General features: G+C 35.4%; 1 long non-coding RNA gene across 2 annotated transcripts; it reads left to right on the top strand.

The window, feature by feature from the left end:
* The first annotated feature begins 1501 nt into the window (after positions 1 to 1501).
* On the top strand, positions 1502 to 11849 carry LOC138691479 (uncharacterized). 2 transcript variants are annotated; one of them, XR_011329879.1, is made up of 4 exons: positions 1502 to 2195; positions 5255 to 5945; positions 6036 to 7681; positions 7877 to 11849. It is a non-coding gene; the product is annotated as an uncharacterized lncRNA (long non-coding RNA). The 2 variants fall into 2 exon arrangements; XR_011329878.1 differs by lacking the exon at positions 1502 to 2195 and having other exon boundaries at positions 4844 to 5945.
* The last annotated feature ends 542 nt before the right edge of the window (positions 11850 to 12391 follow it).

The raw sequence follows: 12391 nt of genomic DNA, 5'->3' as shown, positions 1-12391 counted from the left end.
GTTAAAGTACCTAGTAAATATCGTAATATGTATATTATATAATACTGTAAACGAGACAATATCACAGGCTGCAAACTTGTTTTTGTATAATTATACGAACATGTCTGAAATAAACAAGACTACCATTGGTTAGGTTAGGATAGGATTACTTATATATTGTAATCAGGCTATATGCACAAATTTTCCAATATACTACTACCATAACTAAATAGGTAATGTTAACATTAATTTTCATAAGTTTTTGTGGTGCAAATTAAAATAATTCAAAGTAAAGTATAACAAAACTCCGAGAACATTATAATTATGAACGTCAAATTCTCTTATTTTATTTATTTTTCAGTGTTTAGTCCCTTATTTCCCATTGTTCTTTGGATTTATCATTAGTGAAATATCAATTAACGAATAAATTATGTTATACACTCAGTTGATAATATAAATAATATTCACGACAAATATATAAAAACAGAAGGGATAACGAATCATAATTTAGCCCACCGATAACTTTATAACATGGTCTAAAAATTCTAGCTAGATTGGCTTTGCGCGAGACTCTGCATTGTATTCTATTCAATACAAAGGCGTACTTTATCTTATCTCTCCGCTTCGCCCACGTGACAACTATAATTAGAACTCCCTCGTTCCGAACTTGCCTAGGTCATATAGGCCAATAATATTTATCCATGATCATCAATTGTCGACAGTAGAATATCTCGTAAGCAAGCAATAATCGATTTAGACCGACCAGACCGGTTCAGAGTTCGTGTCTCGTGATGGTGTTGGTCATTGTGCCATCTGTTGACAATTATTGAACTACATCAAGCCGGCCTCGACTGCAAACCCTAAAGCCTATATAAAAGAGCTATCTGTTAGTATATATGATCTAGGATGAAACCTTCTGTTATTCCCGTCATCCTTTTGAGTCACGTAGTACTTCCTGTCCAAAGAGTGTAAATTCCATTGTTATTTTCATGCGTGCAAGAACGACCTAAGCAGGGACCGCTAAACTTTACCATTGCCGTGTTGGGTGCCATCGAGTGGAAGTGGAACGTGATGGCGAGAGTCTCTTGTCTCCATTCTTCATAATTGAATCGCCCCATGCAGAAAAGGCTTCAGTCCATTAGACCTAGTTTTGAGAACACTAAGAAAACATTCTGTAGACTATATTCCTTTCTGCATAGAACTCTGAGCCTGACGCTTCAGTTTCTATCTTTCCAAGCATTGGACTGAATACCTTTCTGCACAGGCCGATGGAGCCACCCATAAAGATATCATTTCCATCGATATCTCGTTTTTTTTTTTTTTTTTTTTTTTTTTTTTTTTCAAAATTTGTGACAAGCCCTTTCTGCATGGGGCGATTCAATTATACTTAGTGCGTTAAGTGCGTGTTTTGTACATCAATCATATAATCAATATGTTAATGCAGTGATAATACCACATATATATGTGAATATTGAAATGTGTTGTGGCAGTGATAAAAGTGTGCAATATTAATTCAGATACTCTACCTTGTCCCAATATAGACCTACTTACTTTTGTGAAAGAATAATGGATTTATATACCTCTTTCAGCACGAAAGTCTCGCGCCCAGCTGACAGCATTACTCACACCCAATAGTAATTATTTCAAATCGACTTAAGTGCATATTCAGAAAGTAGTGATCGAAAATGCCGTGATACCAGTTTACGTAAAAAAAAAAAAAAACCGCTTACACAGAAGATTGGGCGAGGCGTGGGAGCCGTATTGTTTTAGTAACAACCTGAGAGGATAAACAAGGAAGGGTGTAATCCAACCCTGGGGCCTGTTTCATAAAAGTAATAAATTAATACTATTAGTAAAAATATAAAAACATTAAGTAGGCCTAATATTATTATTCTTATTCTCGTTCATAAAAGTATTTAGTTAATATTATTTATTACTCTGAAGATAAACCCGTGAAAACATTTGAAATGAACAATTCTTACTCAAATAGTGATGAAGAGGGGGTGTATATCCGACGTCCGAGAAATTTTAAACAAGGACATATATACATATACATATGGAACAAACTTACGAATATAATGAGATGTTCCGGTTAAATTTTGAAACATTTGGAGGCAAGAGTACCTATAGTGAGCCATGTACTTATAGTGAGTCACAAAATGTTAAGGCTGAAAAACAAGCTTCAAGGTCACGCTTGGAATACTAGACAAACAACAGTAGGTGGTAGCTTGGCATCTTTCTCCACTACCTGCCTAAAGGCAGGCATCAGCAATCTGTTGGTCTTTGAGTTGTAAGGAAGTTTGTCTGAAGTGGTATTACACTTGCAATTATTTCACTAGTTCTTATAGAATTCATTAAGAGGTCAGTCTTCAAAATTTCAGTATTTTCCTTCAAATGTTTATTTGATTCTTTATTTAAGTATTACAATAGTATTGCATTGTGCATGTATTATTTTATCCACAATAATAACAAACAAAAATTAAGCTGAATACAGTTTTTAAAAGGTGGCCCAGTATAGGATCATGGTTTTCCTGTTTGCTCCTATAATGGGCACAGGTGGCCCAGTACTAGCACATAGGTCCACTTTGAGTTAGGTACTTTACTCTGCCCTCCCAAGCCAAAAGGGCGTATCTCAAGGATTTTCTGAAAATCAATTTTTTACATAATTGGAGAGTTTAGATGCTAATATGTTTATTTCCTAAAGGAAATGGCCGTTTCTCAATGAATTGTGCCTTTAAAATGTGATTTAATGAAAGTCGTATCTCAAAATTAATATAAAATCCTAAGCGAATTTGGCGGAAGTTCATTTTTCTAAGCAAAAGGGCCGTTTCTCAGACATACGCTCTTTTCGCTTAGTATTTCCTATTTGCCATTCTAGTCAAATTAGACGTAACTGCATTAGTAACAAATCCTTCGTGTTTTAATCCGTTCTCAGCAATGTAATCGCCACTACTCGTATGCTTATTTCCCATCGTTTAAACATAATTCTTATAATTAATTCATTGTTGATCATGAAAATTAATATACAAGGTGTTCCGATTAATTTTTCCAGCTTATTATTGAAAACATGTCACAATTTTCATTTGCTTGTTAGTTGTTATATAGTCAAGACGCAGAATATTGATTCTACTCAATCTTATTTTAGAAACGCCATTATAATCACCACGTAAGTAAAATAATATTTATTTTTATCACTATGGGACTGATAGTTCATATGCACAAATATTTTAGAGACAACAAAATGGACAATGAAATTATTCGTAGAAACATAAATTCATTTAATCCTACCATATCACTTTAGTACATTACCGGAGGGAGCATGCACCTAATTGTCTTTATTTACCAAATGATATAACTCTGACTGCCATGCACCATGATTTTATTACTCAGAATGTTAATTATAAATGTTCATATGAAAAGTGCCGAATGGTAGCCAGTGAAATGGACATATATTTTGCTAAACTGGGGCATGAGGAATGTGAAAATTGTGAAATCTTCAATGTGTATAATAATAGCCACACAAAGGAAAATTTGGACACTAATTTTTAAACTTGTAAAATGTGGAAAACGCATATTGAGAGAGCATCAAAATCTCGGGCCAAATACAGAGAAGATGCTGAAAAAATTGAAGAGCTTAACAAAATAATTTATTGTGCAGATCTTCAAAAAGTTATCTTGTTGCCAAGACTGGATACATTTAAGGCAGCTATATTCACAAATGTTTGACTGTCTACATGAGAGCTTCGTTCCTGTTGGGAGAAACCAAAAATTGTGCTAGCTGTTTGCAGCTCTCTGGCATGAGGCTCTCTTTAAAAGAAGCAAAGAAGAAATCGTAAGCACTTTCTACAATTTTTTCAAGTACAAGGGAGATTGTTCAAAAATTACTCTATGGTTGGACAACTGCACGGCCCAGAACAAAAACTGGACATTTTTTTTCATTTTTTATTTACATTGTGAATTCAAATGATGTAAGTGCTAATGAAATTTTGATAATATACTTTGAACCAGTCTCCTGATCCTTTCATCACAAAGTAAAACAGTCAGTGAAAAGACGTGGATATAAAGTATATGATTTTGCAGACTTTGTAGATGCAGTAAAAGCAGCATCTTACCAGACTGAGGTACTACCAATGGAGCTTCAGTATTTTTTCATTTGGTCTGACTACTCATCACAATATAAATTGAACCTGATTCATCCAAGAACCTGTCTACATGATACGGTTGAAATATCGGTTTCCAGATAATCATACAGTATGCAGTACAAAAATGACTTTCATGATACATCATTCAACATAAATTTCCTGACTGGAAAAATAAACTAAAGGAAGGAACAGTTACCACGTCCTGAGCAGCAACGAAAACCTCTTGGATTCCCTGCTTAAAAAAAAGAGTGCCATAATTTGCAATTTGGGTGGAATAATGAAAAACAGACTGACATTTTGGGAGAATCTTCCAGTAAATGATGACTAAAATTTTATTGTGTTCAAGTATCAATTATTTGGTATAAACTAACTTTTCAGTGTCTTGTTATTTTTTTAGTTAATTTATTTACCTCAGTAATTTATGTAGAAGTATTTAGTGAACTGTGTACCTTAGTAAATATAACCAAACATGTATTTTCAACTTCAGTGTTGTATCTTTGTATCATTAATATATTAACAGAATCATTGGTAAATGAATTCCTGTCTCTTCACTAATTTTCTAGGTGATAATTGTCTTAGACTGCAGTAATTTTTGCAGTACTGCTATGCAGTATGTTTTATAATTTAATAAAATAAAAGAAATAATTAATAAACTAAACCGAATTAATTTCACTTACTGGTTTTTTATGTACAATACGAGATATGCCTAATTTGCTAACCATATCAGTATCTTTAACAATTAATATTAATACTTAGCAAATTAGGCGTATCTCAAATTGTACATAAAATTGTAAGCTAATTAGTCTAAAAATTATATTCCATATATTTTGAATATATTTCAATAATGAATATGCCGAAAATTCCAATAAATTAACTTTAAAAGTAGGCACGCTTTGATCTTTCACAAAATCCTCAATACTGAAAAATATTCAAGTTCTGAGATACGCCCTTTTGGCTTGGGAGGGCAGTACTGTTTAGCCTTTGTTCTGGCACGTCTTTCTATATATTTTATTTGGAAATATTATGACTAGAACCAGTAGTGGGCCACCATGGCTCTCTACTGGTGCACACATGGCCTACTATTGGAGCAGCACATATTTCCCTTTCAACATATTTATTTCACTTCACTCTAGGACAATGGTAGGAAGAAGAGAGCAAAATTATATAGAAGAGCAGATTCAGAAAGCAATAGCTGAAGTTGAGAAACGTAACAGTGTTCGTAAAGTCGCTCAAATACATTGCTTTCCAAAAGCAACTTTATGGAGGAAATTGAAAGAGAGAGTAAAATTGGTTACACAGAAAGGTCCAAAGTACAGTATTTTATAAAGGTCAAGAGAGTGTCATTGTTACTTGGATCAAAACTATGGCAAATGCAGGATTTCCTGTTACAAAGGAAACACTACAGTGTGGAGAAGTTGGCAAAAGAACGGGGAGTAATTTTTCCTGAAGGTGGCACTCTTCCTGGGAGGAAGTGGTACGAGGGATTTTTGAAACGCAATCCTGAGATTTCATTACAGACAAGTCAAAATCTGACCACAAGAAGACAGAAAGTGACTTAAGAAGACATCAATAAATGGTTCTTAGAGGTGGGAACTTATTTAAAAAATAATGGACTTGAAGATGTTCTGTTACATCTACGAAGGGTTTTCAACTCTGATGAGACTGCTTTTTTCTTGAATCCAAAGCCAGGAAAGGTTTTTGCTGAAAAGGGATCAAAAAAGGTGTAGCCTATACTGCAGCAGGAGCTGATGAAAAACTAAATTTGACTGTTCTGTTAACAGCCAACGCAGCCGGAGAAGTTGCACCACCAGTGGTAGTTTACAGGTAAGTTTACTTACAACAAAAATAACTGACTGCATATAACTGACTAGACTCTTAAGATGTATTATAATATATTCCTCTTGCATTTTACAGATACGCAAGAATTCCACAACAAGTGGCTGAGGCTATGCACATGGACTGAGCCATTGGAAGGTCAGACAATGGTTGGATGACTCGAGAAACTTTTTATGAGTACATGACCAAGATTTTTCAGCCATATTTGAGAAAGCAGGACATACAGAAGCCCATAATATTCTTCATGGATGGACACACTTCCCACATGTCTTTAGTATTAAGCACATTCTGCAAGTCCCATGGAATTGAATTGGTGGCCCTCTTCCCGAATGCCACGCACCTAATCCAACCAATGGATGTTACTGTCTTCCATACTCTCAAGAGTGCTTGGAGACAGGAAGTAATAAATTTTAGAATGAGCCATGAAGGACAGCAGGTACAGAAGCAGGACTTTCCACAAGTGCTAAAAACCCGAGTCACATGGGGATAGTTTACAGGAGTCAAGTGCTTGAAGCTTCTAAACTTGATGCTATATTTGTGATCACACAGAGACATTAAAATTGAAACTATGCTTGAAAAAAAGCGCACGCTGAATGTTGTATTCGTAGTGGTGTTTGAATTCTTGTATTCTGTTATAGTTAATAAAAATCAATAGTGAACTGGCATTTTTAGTTTGCTGAAACTGAAGATGTCACCAGCACATATTCAAGCATGTGTGCAGCTAATTGGTGCCTGGTTGTTGAATTACAAAATATTCTTGAAAAAAAAAAAAAAAGGAAAAGAGAAAATGGGTTAAGAAATGGATTCGTAGTAGAATTATGCACGGTGCATCTAATACCTTGTTGAAAGAATTAGCTGAAGAAGGTCCTGCAGAATACAGGAAACATCTCAGAATGAATCCTGTTTTAAGTGTTTTTAACTTTTTTCGAACCACTTTATACGTCAAGTTTTCTAAACCTTGTTCCATGAGTTCACTGACTACTTTCTGGAATAATAATTCCCGCTTGTTTTTATTGATGTATTCTTTGTCACGTATATTCCATAGAAGTTCATACTTCTCATACACTTCCAAAAACTTTATTATATCTGTACATCTTGATTACACAACTTTTAACACTGTATCACTTCGGAATATGTATGATAAGAACTTTCTTGTGTTTAATGTTAATAAGGTACGTTAAAATTTATTATATCGTTGGAATTCCACTTAGGGGCGCTCATTACTAATAATTATTCATTTACTTCGACAGTAGGCCTAAAACTACACACTTTCTACTTGCCAAGTTGCTACAAGTTCGCATTCACACGCGGGAAGTGGTGGAGTCAAGTTGGTCACGTGACGGGAAAGTGGCCACAAAAGTTGACGGGTCGTCAACTCAAATTCTGCTTGACCGCCAAGTCACAACTTGACTGTCTCGACCATATCACATGGGGAAAGTTTAAGGAAAGTCGACTTGCTCCAAGCACTTGACTCCTGTAAACTATCCCTGTGTGAATTAGCCTAAAATCAGCACTGTCTCGCTTAACAACTGAGACAGTTGTGAATGGTTTCAAAGGATGTGGGCTTGTTCCATGGGATCCTAAGAAAGTTATCTTGGCAGCAGAACCATAACCGAAGAGACTGCCAAATACACCAAGGAAGGGAAGAGAGATGTCTTGTTTCTTCAGAATTTTGGAAGAAAAACTTGGGATCGAAAAATGAAAGACATTCAAGGAGAATGAAGGTGACTGGAAAGGTCCTATTGAGCAAAGGGATTTGTATTGTTTATAGTTGGATACCAAAAAAACCTTAAATCCAGAACTACTTTCTCAGTTAAATTAAATTTCTTGAGGAAACAATTTTGAAACTAAACGTATTTGGGCTTTTATGGTTTTCTTTTTATTACTCTAAATAAGCATACATTTTATTTTTGTTACAGAGTGTGCCAGTCATATCTGAGGAAGAGAAAGAAGAGGAAACTCCTGAACCTGCAAGGCATGTACTGTGTAACAGAAGAATAGTAGCCCTAATCTGGATTATCTAATGTGCCTGGACCATCAAATACTGAGTAACAGAAGACGTTTAGGCCGACTGCTGGATAATCTAATGTATAATATGGACCATCAAAAATACCATCTCCCTTCAAGAGAGCCCTTTCCAGGCCGGAAGAAGAAGACGAAGAGAAGGAGACGAGAGAAGCTGTCTGCAGTTGTAACTTCTCCAGATATGATAAAATATTATCAAAAGAAGGAAAAGATGAAAAATGACAAAGCAGCTGAAATTGAAACAAGAAAAGTGGAAAGAGAACTGAAGAAAAAAGCAGAAGAAAGAAAAACAAAAAATGCTAAAAGATCATTAGACTTCTCTTCATCGTCTGAAGCCTCTGTCCTAGAAATGAATGATTCTGGAGACTCACCTTGGGAAGAAAGTGAAGACACGGGAAGTGAGGAGAACCTGTCTCAGAAGACATTGATATTCAGGAGGGAAAATTTGCTCTTGTGTCATTCTTTGATGGGAAAAGAAATTCCACAAAATATGTGTATTTATGTGTGATTCAGGAAGTGAAAGGGAAGATTATGCGTGTCCAAGCTCTCAAGTCAGCCGGAAGTAAAAAGGACTTTGTTATAATTGAAAATGATGTGTCAGATATATCTTATCTGCAATTATTGACCTCAACCACAACTCAAAATGCAAGGTCGTCAGTTAGTTCACACTTTTACTAAAAAAAAACTTTCTGTAACAGAAAAGTTGTAGGGCCTAATTAATTCGCAAGATCTCTGTGATCCTTTTGTAATTTTATTTCATCTTAGAATTGTGTAATACAGTTTATTAAATTTTTATTAATCTATTTTGCCACATTTTAACCCATGATATTAATAATGCTTGTTACTTCACAGTCAATTTTCTGTATTTGATTGACCCAGTTCTGGTGCCCATTACAGGTACATTATGTCCTTCAAAGAATTGATAACTTGTTAGAACATCCCACTGGAAGGAATAAAGCATTAACTTTTCAGCAATAGCTACAAATTGCACTCCATTGGTTGGGTAGTGGTGCACAATATCATTGTGTATCTGACATGCATGGAGTTTCTAAAGGCACAGTTTGTAGAATTGTGCAGAGTTGTTGAGGCTATAAATGACACCCTTCTTCAAGACACCAGCTGACTGTGGTGAAATAATAGGCAGGTTCAGTGAACTTGGAGCTATGTCTCTAGTTTGTGGGTTAGTAGATGGAACATTGATAAACATTGATGTACCAGGTATGTTTGAACCAGCATTTGTAGATCGCCATGGGAAACATTCATTGAATGTAATGCTTGTATGTGGGCCAGACTTAGAATTCTACTATATTTTTGCAAATTGGTCTGGCAGTGTCAACAATCCTCGAGTTTTGAGACTGAGCGGCTCAAATAATAGAATGGAAAATGATTGGAGACCATTTCCTGAGAACTTTCTATTAGGAGACTCTATCTGCCCTCTAAAATCTTGGCTGATACCGCCAGTAATCCAAAATTTCGCTAATCAGTCTCAACAGAGATTCGTAAGGGCACATAAAAAAAAAACAAGAAGGGTAGTAGAGTGTGCAATCGGACGTCTGAAAGAAAAATTTCCTGCCCTCAGCTGCAGCATGCGTGCGAACCCCACCATTTGCTGGTAAGGTTGTCAATGCCTGTGTAGTGCTTTGTAATCTTTCAAAAAGTAACTTGGACAACTATGTAATTCCTGAAGAAGAGGGCAACTTGCAGGATAAAGATGTTCAGGAGCAACATGAGAATGGTGGTGTTCCAGCACAAGAAATGTTACCAATACCTTCATAACCACTTTAATATACCATTAAAAGGTTACAAGAGTGAACTGAAGTAGGAAGTAGACAAGTTATAGCATATATGGTATTTCCCCAGAGAAGTTACAATAAATTAGGCACAATTTCTTTTTTGTTTCATTGGTTGCTGTGACATTTATATACTGTAGTGGTAAATAAGGTAGATGCACCTGTGCCTGACCCTGTGGCAATAGCTGACACTTCAACTTAAAATGTAAAAAATAAGAGAAACTCCACTCCTAATTTATTTCTCTTTGGATTAGTTCATAGTTAAAATGTTGCTCTTTGGAAATAAAACTAAGTTGGTAATGCTGTGAGCTATACTGATCTCTCTGACTTCTTTGTTTGAGATGTGCTGGTTTACTACAAGGCTTGAAGAAGAAAGCTTAGCAACTTTTATAAGCAGGTTAGTAATACTAAATAAGGTTTTGTGTTTTGTTTATTGACTTTTAAAGATAAAATTAATGTTTAATTGAAAGTTTAATGTATAAATGTCGATATTTCAGAGTATTTTTAGTGAAATTTACTAAATTTCTCATAAAAAATGGTGGGTCAGCTAATGGTACACCATAATAGACATTGTACTTATAGCTGACAGACTCTCAGCCTTAGGAGCAAAACTGTTTTGGACCATTTTACCTTTCGAAAGTTTAATATTTATCTGCTAGAGGGTATACTCTTTCCATTTTATCCTCCAATAAAGGGAACCTATAGCTGACCCCTCTGTGTCAGGTATAGGCAACTAGCATGAAAAGTAACCTGAACCTGACACCCTGTTTCCTTTCGTTTATTCTGCCACACCTGTCTTTCAGGTGATTATTGGACATCCATCTGCTGTTGATGAATACTTTACAGCTAATAATATGAATCCTATTGCTGATACCAAAGCATCAGAGTATTCGTCAAACACAATGACAGAACATCTGAAAGCTCTTGAAAGATTCATTGACAAGGACACCCTTGCTTTCTTTAATGTCAATGCTGAACATGAAAATTGGCCTGGACCAATTGCAGACACTTCTTTTTTCAATATTTGGAAAAGGATGCAGGCCCAGGGTAACGCAAGTGACAGTTTGATAGTTAGTGTTCAAGAAGATTCCATTTTTGCAGGTTTGGAACTGCCTTGTGAGATAGACTTACTTGTTACTGATGCATCTGTTCAGCTATTTCCAGACATCACTCCTGTTACACCCACCATAACTCCAACATCACCAATATTAGAGAGCCTTCAAAATATTTCCCCTACTATTTCCAACCTTGCATCACCAGTCTCAAAGAAGGAATTAAGCAATCCAGAAGAAGCTATTCCTTCTACATCATCTATTGTCAGCAGTACACCTAAGTCATCCAAAGCTAACATACCATCTCCTTTCAAAAGGGCGCTGTTCTGGCCCGAAGAGAAGAAACGCAGAAAAAAAGAGAAAATACCATCAGTCGTAACCTCAGACCTTTGGCAAGAATATCATAGAAAGAAAACAAATGAGAAGAAAAGGAAACAAGAAGAATTGGATGAAAGAAAAAAGCAAAGGGAAATGAAGCAGCAAAAGAAAATGGAAGAAATGCAGAAGAAAGCTACCAAGAAAAACAAAAAAAGTTCACCGTATTGATTCAGATACTAGCTTATCTGATTCTGATATGTCAGTCTATTCTGAATCTGTGAGCGATGGAGAAAGCTGCGAAAGCAGAAATTTCCAACAGATAGTTGAATATGATTCTGAATACTTTCCAGGGCAGATAAAGGGAATCAGACTTTTAGAAAATGAACAGGAATATCTGGTGTCAGTGATGGTAAAAAGTGGACCTGCTGGATGGCGTAGGCCAGAGAAAAAAGATACAGTTTGGTACGAGGAAAAAAGAGTTAAAAAAAAATAACTCCACCTAGTGTCACAAATTCAAGAGGAGTTTGTAGAGTAAGGAAATAGAAGATTATCTCTCTGCCCAGTAAAAATAGGACTAAGTGGATAGACCCATTATAAGGATACAGTAATTATAAAAGAATATCCATTGTTTTATGTTAGAATGACTTATCAGTAATATAGTTATATCTTAATTATTTTAAAGAGTAGTATCATAGTTCCCAGATGCTTCCAATCAAAATATGTTTGTCCTAAATGTTACTTAATTTCTATACAGTATAAATATTTGTCATATTTGTTTGTCATATATTAAACTTTAGAATATTTCTAACATTTGTGAATTTAAACATTTGAATTTTGATAACAAAACCATTAGCTTATTTACATAAGTTTGTTACATAAATACTTTTAAATAATGCTGTTTACTCTTACACTGTTCACGCGTGAAAACACAGACAAAAAAAAAAAAAAAACGTTATGTCCCTGGAGTAGAGGATAGCATCGGTAACCTGTCACTTGGACCTTGCAAACAATACGCAGAGACAATATCTTTCAATTTAACACTTGAACTCACCAGTTTCGAAGGGGTCAGGTCGATGGCATTTAAGTATGCTTAATTGCGACAGGCTGATGTCAGTAGATTTACTGACATATAAAAGAACTCCTGCGGGACAAAATTCCTGCACACCGGCGATGCTGATATAACTTTGGCAGTTGCGAGTGTCGTTAGATAAAACATAATTTTTAACATTTTGTTATTGATTGAAAATAT

The sequence above is a fragment of the Periplaneta americana genome, chromosome 16 (genome assembly GCF_040183065.1).
Source record: "Periplaneta americana isolate PAMFEO1 chromosome 16, P.americana_PAMFEO1_priV1, whole genome shotgun sequence".
NCBI lineage: Eukaryota > Metazoa > Arthropoda > Insecta > Blattodea > Blattidae > Periplaneta > Periplaneta americana.
Note: the sequence above shows the minus strand (reverse complement) of the source record. Positions and strands in the feature narration are given on the sequence as shown.